The 26,148-nt window shown below is 39.4% G+C and overlaps 2 long non-coding RNA genes across 6 annotated transcripts in view; one reads left to right on the forward strand and one right to left on the reverse strand.

Moving 5' to 3' along the window:
* Positions 1-1,213: 1,213 nt before the first annotated feature.
* LOC310905255 lies at positions 1,214-3,098 on the reverse strand. Of its 3 annotated transcripts, none has more exons than XR_014588887.1 (3): positions 2,873-3,098; positions 2,521-2,662; positions 1,214-1,822 (listed from the first exon to the last, which is right to left on the reverse strand). It is a non-coding gene; the product is annotated as an uncharacterized lncRNA (long non-coding RNA). The 3 variants fall into 3 exon arrangements; XR_014588888.1 differs by having other exon boundaries at positions 1,214-1,444; positions 1,688-1,822; positions 2,521-3,098; XR_014588889.1 differs by having other exon boundaries at positions 2,521-3,098.
* Positions 3,099-3,245: 147 nt separating this feature from the next.
* The window catches only part of LOC310905070, a 71,276-nt gene continuing 48,373 nt past the window's right edge, over positions 3,246-26,148 (forward strand). For 2 of the 3 annotated variants that reach the window (XR_014588757.1, XR_014588758.1), the window contains exons 1-2: positions 3,246-3,407; positions 4,420-4,530. This is a non-coding gene — a long non-coding RNA (uncharacterized lncRNA). The remainder of the gene's footprint in view (positions 3,408-4,419; positions 4,531-26,148) is intronic. The other variant, XR_014588759.1, reaches the window with a different exon arrangement.

Consider the following 26,148-nt stretch of genomic DNA (forward strand, 5'->3'; position numbering starts at 1 on the left):
TTTTAGTAAAGGCAAAGAACTGTCTGTACGCAGACAGACAGTAAACGTATATCGGTTTCCTCACTCCTCTTTATTTTTTTTTTCCTTTTGGTTTAAGTCACCCAGACCTTGTCTCTTCAGTAATGTCATAATCAGCAAGCTGAAGGCAAGGCTGCTGATAATTGTTCTTTATGTTGCTCTTTGTTTAGTATCTGATTCAATACATCTGCGTGGACACCATTCCATCACCTTCTTAGTAACAGAGGTGAAAAAAATCAATGGCAATCAGATTACCTTGTTAACAGAAAGGCTAAAGGGCTAGTGTGTTAAGTTCACAGTGCATCACCTTTCATTTAAAACATCTCACTTGTGGGGCTTGTGTTTTATTTTTTTATTATTTACCCTTTATTATTATTTATAGCACCAAGAGTTCTGTGGTATGCCTTGATATAATTGCATTAGTGTTCCCCTAGGTTAGACTGGACAGCTGTGACATCTTTTTTCAGAGATTCAGTGTTAGTTCTGATAAGGCAGCTCTTTCTGCAGGTCCTTGTTTCACACAGGGTTCATACCAAAATTCAGGCAAGTTTGAACATCTTGTATAATTGTGTGGGGGTATTTTTCCTGTTCACTCTCTTGCTTTCCCCTCATTCTCTGAGAACAGTCAGTGTGACTTACAAGATATGCTGGATAGAATGTCCATAGCACAGCACCAGCTTGTACTGAAGAAACCTAGAGATATTTAGCAAAAAGGAGGGGAGATAAAGAAAGCAGGAAACAATCCTAGTAGCCTGTGATTCCCTGAGCATCCTACTATTAGGATTTAGGTATCTGACTGCAATCTGGACTAAAGAATCATTCTGATAATCTATAATACATAAAGTTGCTGTGACCATTTTAAATGACTGAAAAGATTTATTAGAACCATTCTTCTGACTAGACATAGTTTGCATGACCACCTTATGCTTTCCTATATAAATCTGTTATATTCCTCCCTTCACCTCCGAGTCCTTTCTTATCACTGCTGGAAAATACCAGCAAGAGCTATGTCTGAATCAGCCAGGTCTCTGCCATGAACAAAACAATTCCCGTTTATCTGTTGAAGACTTTGGTCAGTTAAATCTTGTGGAATCCTTCCTGAGAGATATAGTGCTGCACAAACTTTATTAATCAGGCTGGGATATCACAATTTGTTATCATAAATATGAATGAGCAGGGAGTGTCTCCTACAAAGAGCTACCATCTTTATAACTGTTATCTATTATATGAGTCATTCTCATCAGCGAAGGGACATTTTAGAGTGGTTTGGAATTAGACTTTTTAATGACACTGACTTTTCCAGAGTTTGAATAACAAAGCCTCCAGTCTTGTATCTGTTATTTCATCTCTCTTCTGCAGCTAAAGTTGTGCTTAGGCAGGTACGTGTTGTACATCAGTGGGCAAGGAATTATGTCCAGCAAAATCCCTGAGGGAAAACAAGAGGCAGGACAAAGGGGAAAAAAAAATGCTGATTAAATTCAACAGGATCTTTATTTTTCATTCCTTGAAAAATGTTGTTCGAGTATCTTTTAGCTCTAACTGAATTCCAGGTCGAATTGCATGTAACTATTAGAGACCTCTTCACCACAGATTCCCACAGCTAAAGTCATTTCAATTAATTAAGTGTTGCAGGGGTTAGTAACGACTTTAAGTTGAGGAATGAAATTACTTTAAGAGGTGGCAAATTCCTTGTGTGTTTTCTCCTCCTTCATTTGGATTATGGCTGTCAAAAGTGGAATTGTGTCAATGGATTAAAAGGAACCACATATGTAACAGGCTCTGGTTGAAACGCAGTCCTTTGTTTCTAAGGAAAGACAAAAATGGAAAGTAATTCAAAACTAGATGAGGTAAAACATTTGTTTCTGCAAGATATGGGAGTGGTATAAGTCTGCAAAACACATAGAATATCATTCAACTAATTACTCATATCAAAAATGGTAAGAGGAAATCCAGACCAATCAGACATTTGGAAGTGATGAGTGATTTTGGATAGCTAGTACCGGGGAACTTCTCAACAGGATCCCAAACCAGTGGTGTTTATTGAGTCCCAGCTCCAATTTCCCTAGCATTTCTCCATTCGTGAGTGTCGAAGACCTGAGATATGGTCCCCACCAAGATGAACATGCTGTTAACCTGGCAAACAGCATACACCCAGACAGCTTCAGTGCACAACTCCTCAAGCAGACAGCAGAGGATTTATGGCCCTGGCCTGCTCCAGCCTCCCAGTAATTACCCCTGCAACCCTACACCCTGACATTTCCTGGTCAGGCAATGAGCTACCCATTGGTTGCAAATAAGGAGGTCTATTTTGTACCCAGAGCTCTCAACTGGAAAAAATTACAACGCTGGTGGGATTTCAAGTTCTGTGGCTGTGCAGAGTGGTAAGAATTTCTTGGTCTGAAGAAGAGTACGGCACAGAGGAGAAGTAGAGATGGGAGGAGGGAGGCAGAAGGAGGGAACACAAATGAAAGCAAGAAAAGCTCTGATCCTGCAAATACGAACCTGCATGGCTATGAAGAGCTGCCTGTGCTGGTCTCTGTGTAGGGTCAGAATCCCACTTCTGGTGAATGGGAGGAATGGGGATCATTTGCTGTATAAAGCAGAATAACTCTTCAAGAAATTACTAGCACATTACATGGTACATCTGCAATTGATATGGAATTTCACACTTGTGATACCCATTATACAATAACCAAAGACAAAAGCAAGGCATTTAGGATAGATCTATAGACGCAGCAATATCTAAGCTTTACACATTTTCTTAACCTTTTTCATAGAATAAACTTCTTTGTGAAGCACTGAGCATCTTTAGGAGCCTATAGAGAAACACAGAGTGAATAAAAGATGCCCTTACACTTCCACAAAACAGTCTTTCAAGGACAGAGTTGGTTTCTCTATTAATGAAGCTTTGGAAAGAACTTAGGATTTATAAAGCATCCTGATGAAGAAAGCAGCACTGTCCACAGGACTCTGATTTTCTGGCTCAGGGAACCAGGCCCTCCAGAGGCCCTGAACACCTCCTGCCAAAAACCTAGAACAAAGAGAGAGGTTTCTGTGTGAAATCATTCTCTTCCCCCCACTTCATACATAACAAGATACAGCCTTGCAATGGAGAAGTGAAAGCTTAAGTATTTTACTAATTAGCACAAACTACATCAACCTGGCAGGTTTGTGTAATGTGGGAGCCTCAGCTCACAGGTGGCTTGTATTTCTGGTTACACTAGATGAGATATATTGAGTGCTGAAGGTGCTAGCTGAATTCTTTCTTTTGTTCTGATAGCGTTATTAGCTAGGGAGCTGGAAGCAAAGCAATAGGGCTTATGGTGAAAGGAAGATGGAAAAGTTGCTGGGATAGAGAAGCCAAAGCTGGATGAGGATTCTCTTAAAAGGTTTGTGTTAGAGTAACTTGTTTAGCTAGGAGACTGAAAATAAGCAGCTCTTGTAGAAGGAGAATCTGGCTGTGGGACTAGGCTCTCTGAACAGCACTGTAGCCTTAGCTATAGCATTACTTTCAATAGGGCAACTCAGCAGGGGAAGGAAGAGGCTTGGTGCTCTCCATTGAGATGCATATACCAACATAATATCAAGAGGAGGTTTATAACTGTTGTTGGATGAGTCTGAACTATGCTTACTTAAGAGATAGTTCTGGTGCTACTGGATGGAGAAGAATGTTGGAGATGAAGACTGTAGTATCTTTCTATTTGGTCTTCTGCCCTTCATGTTCGAGGACTGTAAGGGCTGGACAGCCCTAGTCACTGCAACAGCTGCTTCTAGACTTGATGCCCAGCTGAGTCCTGTCCTCACTTACACAACTGCATTTTAGTTTTTTTTTTTTGAGATTTAGTTTGTTATTAAGGCCATGTGTTTTTCATAACTATGATTTTTGCTAGAACCCATGAGTATTAGGGACTTTTTGTTGACAATAATGGAAAATTCCTGTTGAGCAAGATTCAACTATGAACTGCTGTTAACTTAACTCCATATATCTTCAAGGGTGTGGAGAAGGAGGCTTTTAAATACTTCTAAATAGTTCATTTAAAAAGCTTTTTTACATTTTTTTCTCATTACAACTTGATATTAAACTAAATAGTTTCATGAAACCTTTTTTTCTTCAAGTTAGAACTAATCACTTTTATGACAAGGCTGCAAATTTTATATTTTTGGAGATGACAAAAAGTCAAATATATTTACTCGGGGGAAAAAAAAACAAAACAAACAAACAAAAAAATAAAGTAAAACCAAACCCATAAGTTTAAAACAGAAAAGGGTTGGGGAATGTATATTTGAAACATGATAAAAATTCAATCAACTTATAGGCTAAGGTTTTAATACAATACATCTATTTCAGTCAGGGAGAAAAGAGAAAGCAATCTCTTGACGTTTCTGTGTGTTCTCCAACAGAAGACAGGAGATGGACTTGATGCCAGGAACCAGACTCGATGATCCTTATGGGTCCCTTCCAACTCTGGAATTCCAATTGCTGTGGACTTTCAGTAGTTGGTGATGTGCAAGGTAGGAAAAACTTTCTTTTTTTCAACTTTGTTGCAATAGAAACTTAACTGGAAAAAATCTTGAAGATATATTACAGTCAAGAGGGAGATGGAAGCTGCTCTTAGTCACTTCTCTGACTGCAAGAGCATTTCAATAACTTTAAACACTTTCTTCATAGGGTAACCTGGTAATACCCTGTTCCAAACTGGGGTAGTAAGTCACTCAGGATAATGAGACCTCCATAGAGACAATGTGAATCAGGGTCTCGCAAAAGCCTGAAGACACCAGACTTAATGGGAAGAGTTGTTTGGTGAAACAATGAAATCACTTAACCGCAAGTAGTAATATGGAGGCGAGGGTTCTGCCCACAAGTAATTACTTAATGGTGTAAAGCATCACAGAGAAAAGCTAAAGTTATATTTTGTCTATTAGAACAGACAGAAATCAGTTCACTTGATTTCTTGCCTGGTTATTTTATATATTTAAGAGATTAGACTTATAATATTCTAAATGTTATAATTCTAAATTCTATAATATTCTAATTCTGTGTTGTGGCTGGGCTAAGCTTTAAATATGCTATGTCAGGGAAGGTTTGTGTCTTAATGTGGGTTTTAGCTTTCTATGACATAATGGAGATATTCACAAAGTTTGGAAAGCCACAAAACCAGCTCTGGGACTTATTCAGTCTCAAAAATGTGATGTTTCATGGCCTCCTCTTGAGGGCTATAATACACTTGTATTTTCATTATGGTACACTTCAACACATACCATTGCTGCAGATAAAGCGACTCCACGTTATGTAGTGTTGTAAGAACATAATCCTTGAATATTGCATCTCAGCCATGCTTGGCCTGGCATCCTTTCAAACACTAGGTGCCCTTGAAGGATGCGTGCTGTTTTTAGCTAAGAGGATGCTTTCCTTGGGATGGGAGATTATCTGCACACACCTGTCTGACAACGAGCCAAGCACATGTACTTGTCTGACCCATAACCAACAACACCTTTAGGGTAGAGCCACAGCAAACTTTGCAGCCTCTTCCTGATGTTTTCCATGCACTTCTGGTTATCAAATTCTTGCATAAAAGACTCCTCCGCACTTTTGCGATTTCCTGTGTCTGCACACCGACCTGTACCTTTATGCCCCTTCCTTTGACTCATTTCTGAAAAAAAAATCCCTAAAATCATGTTGAAAAGTTATTCTAACAAAGTGTTGTGCTTTCTTGAAAGACCTTATGAAATATGCCTATGTTGACATGTTGAGCTTGATGCCCAATGGTTTGTTTGAGATGTTTTTCAGCATGAACTTCTTTCTGTGGTAGGGGATGGTATGTTTTTACTCAGAGTAGATCTATAAAATAAAAATCCTCTGTATATAAACATAGGTGTCTACTCTTAAAAATTTCTCTTTATGCAGTATCTATGGAAATACTACTACCTAGGAAAAAAATGTTTATTAATGTTTATTACAGCACATAGGCTGTAATCTTCTTCACGTATTGGTGACCCCAAGACAGAGCAGAAGGCTTCAACCGGATGGCAATGATTTAAAAAATCAATGTAAATTATGATGATGAACATCTAGAGCTTACACAAACATGCATCCAATGTGGTTTGTCTAGCAGCCAGCGAGGCTCAAGTAAACACCACAACAGTGCCTGCTCCCTTGGCTTAAGTGCTCTCTCAAGGGCTCAGCACCATGCTAAACAGCTCAGCATGTGAGAAAAATGGTATTTTGACTGTAAAAATCCAGCAGTTATATTTTTGTTTGTATTTTGACTCTTTCCCATGCAAGATCCCTAACTACCCGTGTGCGTACCCATGTCTCTGAAGCTGCCATATTGCACAATGTGTTATCACGGTAGGTCAGATTAGAGTTATATTGCCAATACTATTCCAGTAAGAGAGCTGGCATGAAGAAAAGATGACAGAATTAGTGGCCAACTGGGACATTTTCTGACCTACTCTTTAGGAACCAAGTCCTCTGAACTTTCCCATTATCCTTCGGCTTCATCCTTTTAATAGGGACCAAATCTCCATTAACAATTGAACACTGACAATAAGTGCCATCAGGAAAAGGAAATTCAATTTTAGTGGGGGATGACAGCCTTACCTTTTCGCGCTTAATTGGCCGTATTGTCTCCAAAAGTTAATTGGTTACTTAGTCCAGGTAGTTAGTAAAATGTTTAGCTGCGTCAAAAAGCCCAGGCTCCTACTGTTAATGGGGCATGAAATGGAATGTTTGATACTGCAAATAAAATCAGTGATATTCAAGGATGTTATGGTAGGTAATGCGTTGAAACTGCCATTTAATGGGTCCTGGAAGATTAGGGTAGTGTCAGCTGGAACCGCCCGGTCTCTTTTCTGACATTGTTAGTTGCCTCTTCATTTACTTAACGGCTGTCTGCACTGATTACATAGGCATAAAACTCCCTACAAAAAAACAACAGAGACACGCTCTATTAGCAGTCCAATTAGAACTATTTGCATATTACAGTTCATTTCTGCTTAAGTGAATCCCTAATACAACTTTAGGAAAAAAAATTCTATTGTCATTTAAAAAAAAAGGAAAGAAAAAGGCAAGAAAAGAAAGGAAAAGCCTTAAAGGTGATCTCTTTTCTACTTCTTTCTCTCTGCATAAATTCAGTAAAGGTCCATTAAAAATAAGAGGTGGTGTGGCAGTCTAAAGGTGAGAGATTTCTTTCGATACCTTACATCATGATGACTTTCAATATGCCGGTAAATCCATGACAACTTTTTTATGTGGCTGTTGTGGATTTTTTCTAGATTATTTTCCACTTTTTTCTTTGAAATATCCTAAAGAAGGTGTTAGACCAACCTTCACCTTGGGTTTCTTGAGCTAAGCAGCTAATATGTCTGGGAATGGGCCTCGGGAGGAAGCACACTTGATGCTGTGCAGTTCACCTACACTATTAGCAAATGATAGTAAACGATTCCACCCCCCTCTGTTCTCACCCCCCTCACACACCCAGAGAGGTTGGAGCTAATAGGGTGGTAATACAGCCTTTCTACTGCTTTGGAAAACAATTCTAGGTAAATTTTAAGCTATAGTCAATTAGAATAGATGTCTCAGTTTGGGACGGGTGAGAGCAAATACATCCAAATTACCAGAATTCCAGAGGAGTCCTGCACACTCAATGTTATTCCCTGTAGAATACAGGGTTGAGCTAGAAGTGGTAGCTGGTGTTGCTAGAGCCTTTATTTTACCCATCTGTAGAATGGGAAGGTGAGCAACCACATGGAAAGGTTTCTATGGGACTTCTAAGTGACAGCAGTGACTGCAGGCGCAGCTGCAATGGCAGCATTTGTGCTCACATAAACAACTGAGCTTGTAGCTTTTGATGCAGTACCCTTCAGGGTTCTTAGGTTGAACGCTTCTTAGAAAAAATAACAATATTACTAGTAATAACAGAAGAAAATCATTTTTAGTCCTCCTTTTAATTTCTGCTTTTCCCAGAGTCTGCTGAGCCTGGTGAATTTGAAGGCTTCTTTTTAAGATGGTAATTACAATTTGTGCACATGCTTGCCCACAAGGTGGACGGGCTGTTTCTCCTGTGAAACAAAAACGCTGATTTTCCCTTCTTCTCTTGGAGCTAGCAATTTTTTTTTTTTGGGAGGGGGGTTCTGCTCTCACAAAAACCTGGGGACTGGCAACCAGCGAGGAGCTCCTTGCCTGCCTCTTGGTTGGCCAGGATGATATCTCCGAGGGTCTCCCAGCTGGGATGGATGGATGGAAAAGCTGAGTTGCTTGATTGGTACTTGGATTAGAGGCACCTAGAGGAGCCCAGGGGAGATCTTTGATGTTCAAATGCTAATGTAAATACCGACAGAGTTATTTCCAAAGCTCGCACAGCTCAATTCCTTTTTACATGCAGACCTAATTTCACAGGTCAGCCAACCCACCTCTGCTATTATCTGGATTTAGCGATTAATAGAGGATTTCAGTAGTTGACTGTGACAAATAGTGACTAGGGAAGGGAGGGAGTGAAAAACTGTTCTAAAACAAGGAAGGTTTTTAACAGGTCTTTCTCCCCAAATCCATTATTTTTATGCTGACACTTAAACAATTGTAAACAAACCAAGTACCAAGAAAATCTCTCAATGCAAAGAGTGAAATTCTCTCTCTCCCCCCTTCAATTCTTGTTTCGCATGTGAGAGGAGTCTCTCAGTGTGCAATATGTATTGTTTTTATGCCCTGTTGGGTCCTTTGTATCCAGCCTCCTACTTCCTATCTAACACTCATTCACACTTATCCAGAGATGTGGATTGTCAGACCAAACTCTGGCACTAAAGCTCCCACTGCCTTCCTGGGCTGGCCCGCCCCGGAGGATGCAGCGTGGTGGGGGGACACGGCCCTGCGTCCCTGCAAACAGTCTGTGCTCCCTGCCAAGAAAATGGCTTTCTGGAAAAGGGCTGCCTGCTAATGAAACGGACCCAAATCAGTAAGCAGTGATTAAGGATTGGGCAGTGTTTGCTGTTGCTGTTACTTGAATACATGCTTTTCTTGCAGACATTGGAAAAGAAAGAAAGCTCATGGTTATTTTAAGTAGTTTCTTGCAGCTGAGATGAACCAATGGAAAAAGCAGTACTTGGAAAATATTCATTTTCTTTCTAACAACAACAACAAAAAAAAAGGAATGGCAACCAAAATTGCTTTTTTAAATAAAACATCAGCCTAGGAATGCAAACCCTACTCTGTTTATATTCAACATCTAGTCTTTTTTTTCCTCTGGTTCAATGTCATGCCTAGTGGAATAGCAATTCACAGAAAACATGGGATAAATCATTAGTTCTAGTTTATTCTACTTTTTATTTACAGCAAGAAATTCTTTACCACTGAACTGAATTGATTGCTGGCATGGGACTGTTTGATTATTAGTGTGGGACTACTTGTGCACGGCTGTGCTTCGTGAGTGAAGGTGGCTTTTTGGGTGCAGAGTGATTGTGTTTGCCTGATCAGTGGCACGGGGACACCTGATGCCTTCTTAAGGCTATTCTGCAGATAACTTGAGATTCTGGAAAATATTTTACCTGTTAATATATATTTTTTGAAGTAACAGAAACTGGGTCCATTTAAAAAAAATCTGCTAGATTATTAGTTGCATGCAAACAAACAAAAAAAACCTGCTTGGTTATTTATTGCTTGCAAAAGCAATTTTGGTTTGTTTTCCTTTCAGTAATGGGGGGAATCAGGTTGCCAGTTTCACTTTGCATTTAAGATTAGACTCCCTTTCTGGTCCTCCTGGGATTACCAGCACTGAAACAGGAGGGATTTTTGACTTTTTTTTGACAGTACTGCTTTAAAAATCCAGAAGTTTGTACTCTAAATATTTGCCAGAAATGCGTTTAAAAAAAAAGTTACATCTTGTTTCAGCTAGAAATTTGCATCACAACCTCTGATGAATGTTAGCTGTACGCTGACGGCCAGTGTGCCTGTAAGCCATGAAACTTGCCTATTAAAGGGAATATGTGGGCTGAGAAGCTTCAGGGTCAGTTGGAGCCAGAAAGTGCAGCGTCACAAGAAAAAAAGTTTGCACAAGTCCTGCAAATGTAAATGAGCATAATGGCATCTCTGGGCCCGAGTAGAAATCTGGAGGTGGGTCATTCTATTTCAGTTTCGTGCCTGTCTTGTCGAGAAAATCCATGCGGTTTCATCATTTTGTTTGTGTAACTGAGAGGCATCTTTCCCCAGTCTTGGTTTGCCAGCATGGGACAGAAAGGAGAGCAACCACGTGTGGAGTTCAGCTCTGAAGCCCTGGCTCTAAAACACCCTTGTCCTGACCTGGCGTTTAGCAGCAGGATCATGTTACTAATAAGTGCATGTTTGAGCACAAATAAAATAAATACACTTTATAAAACTCAGGCCAGTTTCAAATATTCAGGCAGCTGTCTCTGCCAGTCACCTGCCAGTTTATTGCTTCAAGTCTTTTCCTCTAACTTAAATTCCTTTTATTCAGGAATAAATGACTTTTGTTGTTCTTTTGTTTTGTTTTTTGTTTACTGCTTTGGCTGAACACAGAACCCTTCTTGGAAATCTTTTTTTTTTTTCCCAAGAATGGTACTTTGGCACGTGAAATAATCTGGCTTTTAAAAAAAAAAAATCCCCCACAACATTTCCAGTACTTCTGTCCCAATGGAAGGGAAAAAAATAAAAGGGTAAGGGAAGGCTGGATTCCTCACTTGTTGAGGAACTGGCAGAACAAATCTGTTCATTAAAGAAAAAAAAAATATGGAAAACTTGATAACGATACTGCAGACTTTTTTTCAGTGGATTCATCTTCTTGGTGACATTGGGTATGTCCTTTAGGACTTTTCCTACTACTGTTTGTGGGAGAGGAGGGCAAAAGAATTTTCTTTTCCTTTTGCTGTTTGTTTAGTGACAAATTCCTGTATTGAGGGGACAAGCTTATGTCCAGGCTCCTGACCACAGAATGTTTATTACTTAAAACTTTATTCTCTCCTGTAGTAACTTCAATTTTAAGTTCTACCTAACAAACCATTCTCATATACATATGTGTTCACATAAATACGTACGTTTGCTGTTCTTAGTAACTGCATCAGTAGTTTCCAAACTTGTTGAAACACAGGCTCGTTGTTAGCTGCCTGAATTGACTGTGAACAACTGTGTTTTCATGAGCCATCCTAAATCTTTATAATCAAACTGGTAATGGAAACAATGCTTCCATTGACCATGCTGAGTACTCTCTGAACTTTGCAGACCAGATGAGTACATCTTCTAACCATGCTTCTGTTTTTGCCTTTTTAAGTCAGAGCAAATGCCCCCAGTTCTATATCAATTGCCCTGTGCCCTATGATCTCTTTGTTGCTCTTCCCTGAACTCTGTCCAGTGCTTCCATGTGCCCCCACTAACACAGTGTCCAGAACACATCACAGAATTGCAGGTGCATTTATTACAGAGCTTTGGCATACAGAGCCCTTTGAAGCCAACGGCAATTTCATGCATGTGCATTTGAAGGAATATAATTTGACCCCAAGGAAGCCTGCAGTTAGACATGGGTAGCAAGCATTTGATTACCTGCATGCACCTTTAATTATAGCAAGGTGCATGTAATTCAAAATGAAGTGCCTGATTCACTGCTATGTTGCTCTATTTCATGCTGGAATAATTGAAATGAGTGGAGATGTGCCCTGGTGGAAGTGGTGTAAAACTGCAGTGAGCAGGCTGTAAAGGTGTTCTCCAAGTTTTCACAGAGTTGGCAAGTGAAAGATCCACCACGCCTTGCAGAGCAGTCGTCTTACTATATATCTAACAGATCTATAGAACGAGCATCCGCACAAACACACTACATTTTCATCATTGATTAACCAGTCTCATGACCTTTTCAGTGAGAGAAATAATTGGCAGTTTTAACTAACAATAAATTGATCCCATTATTCAGTATAGAATATTCCCCTAATTTCAAAAGAGATGCTTATTAAAGAGGCCAGCTACTTTCTATCAGCGTCATGCATATGTAAGTGAACAGGGCTATTATATGCCATCTATGACAATGGCAGGACAAGTCATAAACACAAACATTCGCACACAGCTAGGTCTCCAAAGCTCCTGTTTGCCAATTACAGTAATGCTGATGACATATCTAGTTTAACGCACACAGCATTAAAATAGTCCCCCCTTTTCTAGGAAAATCTAATTACACCAAGCCCAAGCACTCAATCAAACCTGTTATTCTGTGGCTAAACAGCCCAGTGTTAATGCAATTTGAGGAGATCCAGGCCGTGACTGGGAACGTCATGTATTAACAATATCTAATGGGAGCTCCCGTAGGTAAATGAATATGCTAACAAGCAAGGTCGCTGCTAAATCTAATATCTTTAAGCTGTTTAATTCCAAACAGTCCCTTAATAAATCAATTGACCGGGAGAGCTGATGCCCCTATCAATTATTCAAGAGGGCAAATAAATATTTCAGATGATTTGATAGGAAGGCTAGTGCTGGTCTTATAGAAAGCTTTGCATTTCATTAGCCTCTTGCTAAAAGTTTTATAATGTGCAGAACAGTGGTGGTTCTCCCTTATCCAGAAACCCCAAGCATGGGGAAGAAGAGACTGAGGTATCCTGCTTCAGCCACCTAGTTTGCCAGGGCCTCAATGGCAGCTGACATGGGAAGAGGTGAGCATAGTGTCAGGCTTCCTAGTGACAACTCCTCCAGCCCAACAAATAACGGAAGGAAAATCAGAGCACATTTTCATTTCTGGGGAATCCAAACGAAAAGTAATCTAAAGAAGCTGGGATTAGTGGTTAATACCATGTGCCATGCTGTCTTTTGTAAACGGGGAAGTCATTTGTGTTTGCATTGTATTATTTGTGTGTTTATGTTAACACTGAGCCATGATTCAAGTTTGCCAAACGCAATTCCCTTGAAGGAAAAGCAGAGTTATTAAAAGAGGTGCTGCCTGTAATTGATCTGCATTAAGTAAGTGAAGCTTGCAAAGTGCTTGAAATACTTGGATGGAAGAAGCCAGGAGTGCAAAATATTATTCTATAAAAGCAAAGTATTATCATTGTATCTGAAAAATTGCTGATCATTGAAACATGTGGTTTATTATAAAATCAATAAAGATGAAGTTACAAGAGAAAGGGAGAGAAAATGTACCTGTCGCTGGAGAACAAAGGGAAGAGGGAAGTCCCCGAGGAAGCTTCTTGTTTAAGTGTATGTAAATTTGCTTGCCTCTGTCCGATCCTTTTATACCACTACTACAGATTAAAAGTCGATGATTACTTATACAAGCATTTCAGTTTATGAAATGAAACCTGTGCCATAAAATGTAATCTATTGTTCTGCAATGCGTCCACTAGATCTGTATATGAATCTGCGTCTCCCTATGATTATAAGTCAGGGTCTACAGTCCTGCCACAACTCTCTCACCCAAAGTGTTTCCTTTGAGAGTCCCCTGTAGGAACTGGGAGAAGAAATATGCCTAGGATGGAAGTGTATTGGCACCAAAGTTATCAACGCTGAGTCTGAAGCCTCCCATGGAGTCTCATATGCATGGACAATATATAAAAAAAAAAAAAAAAGTTTCTTGTGAAAATAGTGAGTAAGGAGGGCTCTGCCTGGCATGGTGCTCAAAAGGCAATGCAAAGTCTCCAGTAGTACCCACCAGCATCCGCCAGAATTACAGGCTGGATGAAATTCTGTGAAGGATGTTTTGCAAAGATTTCCTCCCCACCCATGCCTCCGCATTAAGTGATATTCTGAGGTGTGAGGGAGAGGAGATCTAGCCATAAGAGTCCTGCTGGTTTAAAAATGAAATGCAAGGGAAATTTTAACATCATGCTGGACATGTAAGAAAACATTACACTTTCAGAAGGTGGACGTGAAAAGCATCTGACACTCCAGACTGGGTCCTCAGCAGAAACAGTCTGACTTACGCCTCCTCTAAGGTAGGCTCTTTTTTCTTTTTCTTTTTCTGCTTCTTCTCCCTAAATAGCAAGATCTGTATAAAAATCACTGAATAAGGATCTTCTATGGCAGAAGTTTTACATTGCAAATTACTCAATGAGGTATGAAAGAGACATCTCAGCTGTGTAAAATCATAATTTAAATGTTAGGTTTGGTTTATTTTCAGCCTCATGACTCAATGGAGTAGATGCTCTGTATGGCATTGAAAGTAAAATCTGGTCAAGTTTAAAATCAGATTCAGGGATTTTAACTCGTTAAGTAACTTTCTGTTTTGCCTCAAAAACACCATGTTATCATGTATGCTGAAGCCAAAGTAAATTACATGGCAAAGTGGGAAGAGGAATTAATGTACAGGTTGAAAATATAAAAGCAGTATAGGGTATTGAGAAAGTGGAATTATTAACTAAACATAACAAGGAATAACATGGAATCCTAAAATGCTAAATTTTGTGATTATTGAAGTCTTCAGGTTGCTCTTACATTTTAGACTTCTGTGAAGTATAGGGTCTGTACTAGGGGGGATTGTCCACTGAGGATCTTCTAGCTATGTTTATGATAATGCCGTTCTATCTGCAAAGCTTCTCCTCTTACTGAGTGATTGTGATAATGAGGTACCTCACAGAAGCACATGGATATGCTGTTGACGTCACTTTTGTCCTTTTGTTCCTTCTTTTTTTTCCTTTTTTTCTCTCTTTTAAGAAATATATAGAAAATAATAATGAGAAAGTGTTCATCTAACTCATTCACAAGGTTCTACCTGCCATCCCTTATGCTCAATGAGTATGTGAGGGCACTGTTAGGCATATGTGCATGTAAATTACCTCTAACTGCACATCTCTATTATAGGCAATTACACTAATGTGCCGGAATGATACATTTAGTGTCTTCAGAAGATAGAAGCTGGGTGGAGGGCAGACTGATTTGAAGATCAATCTGGATGAAACAAAGAATGGTATTTATTTGGCAGACCACTGGGGAGAGCTGGCTAAAACTGCAGAATGAGATAACATTAGCCATTTGATACATGAGGCTTGCTATTTAGGAATCTTATTTGCTTTTAATTAAAACAAAAATAAATGTTTGTGGATTTCTAGGCTAAAATTGGGAACTACTATTGTCTCTCTGTATAATAGCTGTCTGAAGCTTTATGAGTTGGCAACCAGAAAATGTGCCAGATATTTGGATTTGAACTATCCAGTCTACGTCTCAATTAATCTGTTAGAATTTGGGTTCACTTGCTCATACATACAAGAAGACCCTCAAAATTACTATCTGTAAGGAAGAAAAGGTGATGTCAACATTGTCTATGTGGTTGCCAGCTAAACTGTGAAGTGTCTCTTTTTGGACATGAATTCGTTGTGCTTGCATCTTTTTGCCTTTATCCCTGTGAGTTTAAACTTCTGAAATACTATTTGCTGGACAACTTCTGTTGACTAAAAACAAAACAACAAAAAATCTGAACTCATAGCAGCAACGCTTTTTGTTGGTGTTCCATCCTAGATGGCTTCGAGTGTTGGGCAAAATTCAGGAGGCTTTATATTGGTGCTTGAGGCTCAAATGCTTTAGCTGGAAGTTACGGGAGTGACGTTCTCTCTGCTACAGCTGCTGTCAACACAAAGCCTTCACATGTGGAGGAAAAGTTTCTCGATTAAAAGCAACAACTATCCCCATGACTATATCCTTCCAGAATATCACCATGACTATGGGCTTCTGCTGCTGCTTGCTTGTGTTGTGGGCTCATCCTTTAGATAGAAGCATTTGGGAAGAGACAGAGGAAAAAGTGCATGAAGTTACCTATGAGGATCAAGCAAGTGACAGGTCTGGTTGTACCACTAGCTGATATCGATAATATCACGAGTTTTCTAGTTTCATAATTGTGGATTTACATGTTGTAAGTCTTACAGCAAGCTTGGGACAGAGGCTTTTCTCATTACTGGTTTCTATTTCAAATACATAGACTTAAGATGGCAGTGACATATTAAAGATCATTATCTGATAATACAATATGTCTTGACCAGATCAACTTGTGCAGGTAATTTGCTCTACTGGAAGCAGAGAGAGACTAAATACAGAAAACAGGCTCATGAACATGCTTAGTGGAATAAAAGAAAAGTAAATAGGAAAAAGTAAGCAATCCAGCTGTCTTCCTTCTATGTTACAATAAAGCATTAGTGCTAGTTTCCATGGCAGCTTAAAGAAATCCTGCACACTATAACTTAACACAGGACGCCCTGCAAGTACCGTGATGGTCAGAAGTGATGATCACCATGATGAGCCATTTTGATAACAAAATGCTTGATAATGCTGCCTGCTTGGGGGTGACAGAATGAGCTACACTTCAGAGGGCCACTGGCCACTGTGATGTGATAGGGACATAGAGCACACAGCACAAGATCAAATAGAAAAACAAGGTTATGTGTATTTGTGGGATGCAGGGAGAAGAGGAAAGGGTGGATGGAAGGAAAAGAAAGATAACACTGCTCCCAGTATGGATAAAAGGTGAGAAGTCTTTAAATGTTTTCTGAAGAGTTTAATACATTTTATTCCAAGGACCTGCTTTTTTTGCTTTGTATCCTATAGGCTGCTTTAAACAGTTTTCACATTTTATTTTTTGGCTGCACCATGAGGGGATTACTTCTGATGTTTAATGAATGCAGGGAAGAAATCCGAAGGGCCATGCATGCGCACACACGCACACATGCATGCAACTTAGATGTCCAGCAGATAAGTGCAGTATTTTGTTTACAAGGAGATATTACACTGGAAATCCTATTAGCAATCAGACAATCTGCTGGCTGGATTTAGTAAACTTCAACCAAAGGAGTTATTTAAGATGGCACATTAACCCCCTAAAGGCTTGGTTTTGCACTGAGGGTGCTCCCCTAACTTCCACCCATGCTGCATAGCCTGGCAGTAGATATTCTGTGTACAAAAGCAGGGTTTCGCCAGCCCAACTGTTTAAAATCAAGACAGAAATACGTGGTACCTCTAGGTAAGGGCCTTTTACTGCATCACAGGGATGCTGGTGTATTTTAAATTACGCCTTATCACAAAATCTCACTCTAGCCCTACATTTTAGTGCCATGGTGTTTGGCACTGAGAAGGATGGAAGAACGTATCCCTTTTCTGGAGAACAGGGCTTTGACTTGGAAAGGGATGCAGGCAGACAGACTCTGTCCCCATAGTGTCCACGTGTAAGACTCGCTGCACCATCGTAGCTTAAAAAGACAACAAGCAGATGGAGAGAAGGGAAGTAGGATGCAACATACACAAATTAAAAAGTCGCAGATGTGGTAGACGCATATCCTATTAGTTCTGTCTAGAGTTGCTTGAAAAATGCTGAGGATAAAAATTCAATGCTAGCTGAAAAAAATAGTGTTGCGATATGTAATATTTTAAACCTCATCCTAGCTTTACCTTGAGTTACTTCATTCTTCTTAAGACTGTGGATATACACAGGTGAAACTGAGAGACTGGGGGAGGAAACTGCTGTGATGAGAACTGCAGTGCTGAATGTACAAATCTGTGATGTGTGAGTTTTTTTGAGAAATGCCTGCGGAGCTTACATCCCAAAACCTGTTGAGTATTTGTGCTCTTAGGTACAGTCTTCAAAGATCCTGCAATCTGTAATAATCTTGGAGATTTTTACCTTTTTTATTTTCAATGAGGTGTTAGGTTAATTGAAAATTTGGACTCCAGTCCTGAACAAGAAAATTCAGATCTTAATTTTTCTTTGGTCAAGTGTTTCATTATCACGAGATCAGAAAATCCTAGAATGATGCAATGATTCAGATTTTAAAAAGTCTTTTTTTCTCGTTTTTAAAACTTTTTCAGTCTTTATCTGTCGTGCATTTTGAGCTACTACCACTGCTTACGCTCACAGTTTATGACTTTCTCAGCTTACTTAAACTCAGTCCTCTTCCAGTCTGCATTTCTAACTGTATATCTTTTCCTGAGGATGAATCATTTAGCACCATCACTCTGACTTTCACTCTCTCACTCTCTATGAACTGAGCTTGTTTGACAAATTCTGATCCTTCCTGAAAATATCTGGCTTAGTTTTATAATATTATTTATTTTTATAGCCAAAAGCCCAGCAGGTGAAGAAAAAAATGAAGACAATTTGGTAAATAATGAACACAGGGATGACATATTGTTTTCCTGCAATGAGGAATAAATGCACTTTATTAAGTGACCTTTCCTCTGGTGACTGCCAAGAAATTGGAGATAATAAAGCTCTTACTTGCAGAGGATTTTAGTTGAGAGGAGGTATTGCTTAAAAGAAAGGTCCATTCCTTTATTAAAACCTTGTTGCAGTGACATCAGTATGAATCAAGTGTGTTATTGAGACTATTTATGTTGTAGTTTTCCCCTTCCCTTTCCACATGGGAGTTTAGTTCCCCACTCTGATAATTTTCTGATTTGGAAATTCTTATCCTGGTATTGCTTTATTTTATTTATTTACTTATTTATTTATTTTTCAGGAGGTGTAATATACTTGCTGTGAGTTTCCCTGGGCTTGTGTGTGAGAGAATTCCGAGAGTGCCAGCTGCTTGTGTTTATCATTGAATCCATGTATGATCATAAGCAACTTAATCAGCTTTGTATCTGAAGCAGTTACAGTCACTGATGACCAACGGGAATCTTTCCACTGGTTTCAGTGTATTAAAGGTCTAATCCAAAGTAGCAGAATGGCTGGGAGAGGATGAGGTGGTTTGCATATGTATGAGGCTGTGTGTGCAAAGAAATGTTCACTGTATATGAAGGTGGGGGAGATGCTGCGTCTTTGGGGTGCGTTATCTTTAGGAAGGAGTCATACCTCTTGTAGGGTGTGCCCAGAGTAATCGCACAATTCATCCATACCTACGGCCACCATGTGTTTGCATGGTTTAAAAGTTTTATTATGGCAGACAGGAGCTTTAGCTTTAGGACAAGGTTTCTTTGGATATTAACTTGCATGAGAGGACAGAAATTATTTGGCTCAATGACTCTGTAGATGCTCTTGGGCTTGGCAGGACAGATTCCTGTCATGTGCTTTTTCTCTTTCCCCAACTTAAAATTTAAGAGTATCTTCCAATGGTATTTTCTACCCATGGAACCTACACTTTGGGCTCACAGCTATGAGTCAAATTGGAGCTAGACATCTCACAAGGTGAAACTCATTCTGGTAATCATCCAGTAACTAACTACTAGGGTAAATCAAAGCCCAAGCAGATCTGGTTGATGAGCCCTGCAGCCTTGGTACCAACATAGAGATTAGAGCAGAGACTAGGGACAAATCATGCATTAGAAGCTCTGGTTTGAGCACAGGCACTAACCACAGGTGTATATATATATATATATGTATATATATATTTAAAAAGAGGTCAGATCTCACCTTAAATATGTATGAATGAAAATAGGGTTGGCTACTGGTGAGGGAGACTGACAAAGGAAACCGAACTGGAGCCCTCAAATCCTTTTTGAAGGTTTCCACTCTTCCCCACCCCCTTCACCCAAGTTACTAAAAGCATCAAGGAAGAGAAAAAGAAACAGAAATATAAAATGCAAGTCGCACTTTTTAATAGATTTTTCTTCCTTTTCCCCAAAGGGTTCAGCTGCAGAGAAAGAGTGGAACATAATAATCCTTAGCATTTATATAGCACTTTACATTTCCAAAGCTCTGTACAAACATTAACTGATCAATCTTCACAACACCCCTGTGGGTTAGGGATGTATGATTAACCCCATTTTACATTGGGGGAAACCATAACATTTTAGAGCCTGACTTCCCCCCATCCCTCCAGAGGTGTGTGGTTCCTGCAGATCCCGCTGGTTTAAACAGGAGTTATCGTGACGCTTTTGAACACTGGGTGCTTTGCAACAGCCTCAGGGCTACATTGCCTATCTGTGGCTGGTGAGCCAAGGGGTCTGTCTTCCTTTTCTCAGCTCTAACCATTGGACCGCTGAAGAGTTGCACACCTTTGTCTTTCCACGTCCTTTCCCACTCCTTGCTAGAGTGGGACTAGTGACTGGAATTTCAAGAAGCAAAACCACACCTGGTTTATGCACCTACATGAATATTGTAAAATTGTCGTTATTTGAGACCCCTAGGAAAAAGCCTATTATCCCAATGTCCCTTCCCTCCTTCCTTCCCTCTCTTTCTTTCCGAACTCTGGAATGATTCAAAATGAAATATAATCCTGTGTTGAATGAAAGCACACAAATACAACAATATGCCTGTTACTTGATGCCTTGTTTTCCCTTTTTCTTTCAGTCTTTTCTTGATAAGTTTCTGTGTTTTAGAGAAAATGGCAGGTAGAGTAGTAGAGTAATGCAAAAATACTTTTTTTTTTTTTAGCATAGAAGTAAATAGATGTCTTTAATATGAAATCTTGGTGTAAATTGTTGAATTGTATTAACTTTTTAATGCTTCCTGAGTTTCCATTCCATGAGCATGGGAATCTCTCTTACAGCAGAGTTCTGCTCCTGCAGGAGATGGAACTGTGAGGCAATGTGGTCATTTTGCTTTGATCCTTGTTTTGTTCCTAGACTTTAGTTTTCTGAGCCACAAGTGCATTCACGTTAATTCACTTTGGGTTCCCATTAGGAGAAAAACAATGCATTCACTCAGAGAGGATGCCCAAGTGTGGCTTAAAGAAATTTTTCTCCAGTGTCATGTCCTACAGTCAGGGATGGCTCCAAATAACATGCAGCAGAATCACCAGGGTGGAAGCAGACTTCAACAGAGGACCTCAGCTTTTCTCTACCAGCTCTTTTAGGCTGACCCTGGCATAGGTCATGAAGACAATGCAAATATAAATAAACACTGTGAAGATAGCCGCTGGTTGCCCCAGTGCACATAGTCTTTCTCCCACCAAGTGCATTTTTCTCCATCAGGAAATGTTGTCAGATAATGCAGAGCTCTGAGACACTTTATGCCACTTGCTCTTCATCATCAATGTTCACCCCTTTGGGCCTCCTAATTAGCTCAAAAAAATGTTGAATCTAGTTAGGGTTTCTTGGACTCCTCCATCTTAATTAGGAGGTAGAAAAAGGGTTCTAAACAAGACCGATGGAGAAAAGAGATGGAGGACTGCGCTTCTCAACATGTATATGTTTGTGTGTGGGTTAGATAATTTAAAGAATTTCTTCAAATGTGATTGCTTTGGGCATTTCGTATATTTATTTATTATTTATTTACCTGGAAAATATAGTATTGCTACAGTAACAGGAAAATCACGTCTGGATTCATATTCTGTTTTTGGAAGAAAACTGCTAATTCTACACTGGGGTATGACCTGTGGCCTATTCTTTTTTGTCTGTATTATTGAGTCTTCTGGTTTGGGAGCTGTGCAAAACAGCTTTTCATTCTGAATGCTAATCAAAAGGGTGTGTTAATTAAATATACTTCTAATGAAACTACTTTGAAATGAGACATGCAGGCAAGAGTCTGCCCCTTCTTAAGTTAATGAGAGAAATTGAAGGGATTAGATTTTTTTTTTTTTTAGGTGGGGGAGCTGGAGGCTGATTTAGAGATGAGCATTCTTGTCGTAAAGGCTTATAAAATAAGATCATCCTCTGATCTCTGTTGTACCTGAAGTCAATGGAGTCCCTCCAGATTTGCACTGGTGGAAGAGGGGCTCTGAATTTGGGCCCCAACTACTTAAAAATAAGTAGTTGCCCTTTAAAATGTAAATCTATTGAAATCCAACCTTAGACATTGTCAGGGTCACTCTGCTTATTACTTTATGACATTTCCAGATTAAAGGTGCAGTGGGGGCTCACATTAATTTGCTTTATGTTTGACTAGAAATGCTTCCCATCACTATTAGAGCACACTTCGAGCTCTCTTCATTTTAGAACGCTTGTCAGTCATTTGAGAATGATATGCCCTACGTCTGGGATGAATAAGCACATCATATATTAGGCAGAAGCTTTTTTCTCTGGAGAGGCTCAAGAGAACTGACAACTACTTCCAAAGAAGGTGAAAAACACACACAGCCCAGTGGTTGAAAGAGGGAGGAGCGAGGAAATATTCTCTTAAGACATTATCCACTAAATTGATTGAAAGCATCCAGGCAGTTGTCCTGTGATAGTAGTTTTTAAAGATTCAGATCTGTGGGAATGAGAAGAAATGGGGACCAATATTTCCATGTACACCTCTGGTTTGCATTGGGTAGCAAAGAAATCTTTTACAGGGAGCTCATAGACGTCTGTGCTGCCCACTGGGTCCCAGATGATAGAGCACCCTATAGATTTAAATAAGAAAGGGAAAAAGCTGTCCTAAACAGGGACATTTTTTTCCTTTTTTTTTTTTTTTTGAGTGAAAAATAAATTAACTTATTCCAGTAATTTCCATCTTGAAATCTTTTCTAGTTTTGATATCTGTTTAGGAGCCGTATGCATGTTAGGCCGTTAGAGGTAAAAAGTTTTGGTTGTGCTATGAGGGTGGGAATAACAGAGTACCCAGTTGTTTATCAGGTGTTAATGTGTTTCTGGGTAGCATCACAGACCCCTCTCATGGGAAGTATTTGTATCTTTTCTACCAACAGGCAAAACTTCTGCCTGGAGTTTTGCTGGTGCTGCTCCACTGAGGTAGGCCTTTTTCTGAATGTCACATCACAGGCCCCTCTGTGTCTCTTTAACCAAGTAACCTCCCAGTGGAGATCTACAGGTCCCAAATTCTGAAAAAACTGTATTGGGGAGGAAAGCAAAATAAAAGACATTTTAATATTTTTCTTTTGAACCTTTGGGGCTGTCTGAACTTGAAGCTCAAAGTCAGCTGCTGAAACACCCTCCTCTAGAAACACAAGGTCTTATTCTCTGGGAGATGAGTGAAGGCCACTTTCCTCAAAGCCACCAAAATTTGACAAAACAAAATGGGCCTGAACTTTTACCTTTATGCTGAGGTCAGTGGGACTGCCTGTGAAGTTGAGGTTCAACATATGCTTTTAAATGTCTGGTCTTCCCAGTCAAGTTTTCAGATGATTGTGCCCTCCAGTCCAAAGCAATGAATTTTTAATGCCTTGTTTCCCTTTTTTCACCTTCTTAGAGCAATTCTTTATTTTTTTAAATGTGTATTAGCCTACTTGTTTATTTTTCTATAATCAGCATTTATTCTCTGAATGCAGTCTCTGAGAAGGATGTAATGACAACGTGGCTAAAATGCCATCAAAAATATGACACTCCTGTGGAGGGAAATTAGAACTGTAATGAACAACATAGAGGCTCTCAAATTTTTCATGCACAATTAACTGTGCATTAATATGGCTCCTTGCAAAGTATATCATAAGGACTCTGAATTCCTGACTGATCTGTGTGTCTGTCCATCGCTAGCTGTAATTAACCCACCTATTCCTGCTCAGTCTCCCCCCCCCAAAAAGGTATAGAAACCCTCTGCAGCTGCAGGTCTATGTCTACCCAACAGCTTCACCCACTCTCGCTGCTGTAACGGTCTGGAGAATCTGTCTCTATTTCCTGCTCTGTATGATATCCTGAAATACTTTATAGGGCAATGTAAGCTGGTAAATATTTGCATTTTCACCAAATGAGTGTGAAAACTGCAGCAGCCAATTGACTTGTGCATACCCACTTTCAGCTCTTAAGTGCTCCATCCTCTCTCACTCCACCTTCAGCTTAATGTCCTAACCTCAGTGATCCGCAGAATTATATGGCTTAATATATAGCCTAATCCATTCCTGAGATTTTATCTTTCCTTATATTAACTTATCCATAGATGATCTTGCAGTGATGGCATATGTTGGAGACAGTCATTTTTAAAGCCATCTGCAGCTGGTTCTTGTGTGAATACTGCACCCTGCAACTCATGATTCCTCTTCACTACTAATTATTTCCTATGGCTTTTAATACTGCTCCGAGTCTTAGAATAGCTCTGAATGATGATAGACATATATTATTATTACAGGTTGTATTAAGCAGTCGTAGCTCAAGTTCTAATTACATTACCCTTCAGCCACGGCAGCAGTAACACTTGGTTTGGTTCTTGAGTTTCTAGGAATAATCTTGCCAGTAGCTCTTAGTTAGACTGCAAGGTCAGGGAGAAAGGAAATTCTTCTGCCCTTCTTTTCTTGTAGAATCTGAGAGGATATATTGCGGAAAGGGACAAAACTGGTCATGAAAAGAGAGGATTAAAATGAGAGGCTCCTTGCGATGCATGCTAACTGCCTATGTCCTCACAGGGGCAGTAGTGGCAGCATGATTTTCTCCAGATAATAGAGGCATCCCATGAAAAGTGAACGCCGGAGATACGCATCTGGTCTAAAAGCAGTTGGGTGCATTTTAGGCTGCTTGAGTTCTGGGGCTTGTCCACAGAGACTCGAGTAGCCTACAACTGACGATTTCTAAATCTATGCAGTAGAAACCATCCAGAATAAAACAACTTCTGGTTCTCTGCAAGAAGGAAATAATGCAACATTCCCAAATCTAGAGATCTTCTTCCATAAACCTACGATTTTTACTTGGTTGCATAAAACACTGTATAGTAGGATCAAAGTTGTGTGTACATCCCTTTTTTTAATTTTTTTTTTTTTTTGTCTGGGAAAAGAATTCTTGTCCCTGCGATCAGCAAGGAAAGGCTGGCATTTGAACTTGAGCACCGAAAAGATGTCAAAGGCAGGAGTCGGTTAAAATTATTTGCATTTTATTATTTTTAGTCAGAGGGTGGCCAGGGTCATCATACTTAAAGGGTTGTTAATAACATTTCTGATTTGTGCCTGTAACATATTTATTGGTGTATGGTGGTTGTTTATAAATCTTAAAAGAAATATTTTTATGATTTAAAAATGAAATAGAAATATGACAGACATTTTTCAACAATGTTTTTAAAAATTCTAGTGGTATTGGAACAACATGTTCAGACCATAAGGAAATGATTTTTTTTTTTTACGTTTGTTTATCCAAATGCCCAAGTAAATAAACAGCAGAAATAAAAAAGGGACTATTTCTTTGTTCTCAAATTCCTTTATCTGATAATCTCAGGCAGTATAAATAACTAAGGAAAGGTTTTATTATGTAATACTGCACAGCAATATAGTATTGCAGGTTCTTTGGGACAGTGAGTCTCTTTCCACAGTCCCCAGAACATTTTGGCTACTACTATAAACTTATTACAACCTATTTCTCTATTGTAGAGTTTTCTTACAGTACCCATAAAAGCCAAGCACCTGATACTAGAATATCTCATTTATATAGCAATTTCCATCCCTCCGTGTATGAATTTGTACGTATATGTCTGTGTGCACCAGATGGTTTACATTTGTCATGTATGTTACCATGAAAATCAATATGCATATTTATTAGCAATTAATGATTTTCAATAAAAATCTAAAAATAGAATCACCATCACTTTTAGGGATAAAAAAATAAGAATCTGGTTTATCAGTTTGAAAATGAATGAAAAATGTTTCCTTACTGTGTCCATTAATTGCAGTTGACAAAAAGTAGGGTCCTTCACTCCTCCTTTCATGTTGCTAATTCCATCCCTCTCTCCCTCCCTCTCTCTCACTCTCTCCCCTCAATTAAACATATGAGAGTATCCCCTCCCCTTTCAGAAAGAAGCTTTTAGATTAATCATATTATCTTAAGGTTCCAAATCTCAATGCCTGCGTGACCTTTCTTCCGTTAGAATCCATTATCTTAAACTATCACAATAATCCTGGCTTTAGGGAGGGAGAGCGGGAAGCTAGAATCAAACCTAATAGATGGCAAATAAGATTAATCTATGATCTAAGTGCCGATTACACTTGGCCCTGCCCTTGAACACCCAGGTGTAACCTTGAAATTCACATCCGCTAAGACACTGCAATTGGATTGTGGATCCCTGAAGGCCTGGAAGGGGCAGCTGGCCAAACTTTACCCATTATTCCCCAGTGAGACATGAGCTGTCTCAGCCTGCAGCTCTCTTACTTGTGGAATTTGGCAGCGGCACAGCTGAATGTTTGTTTTGGGATGTTTAGCATTTTTTCAGATAAAATAGTTATTTTCAGGTCCTTAATTTTTGTTTGTCAGAAGCAAGCAGCCAGAGAATGGGTGAACTTTTACCTGGACCTCACAAGAGGAGAAAGCTCTCTTTTCAAAATCTGATAACTCTGCAGAAGAAAACAGAGATATTTTCTTTCTTTATAGGCTGACCTATGGACCCTGCCAAAAAAAATGTTCCATGTGAACTTGAGTTTGCAAGGCCCTTTTTTTTT

This window comes from Anser anser (assembly GCF_964211835.1).
Source record: "Anser anser genome assembly, chromosome: 10".
Taxonomy (NCBI): domain Eukaryota; kingdom Metazoa; phylum Chordata; class Aves; order Anseriformes; family Anatidae; genus Anser; species Anser anser.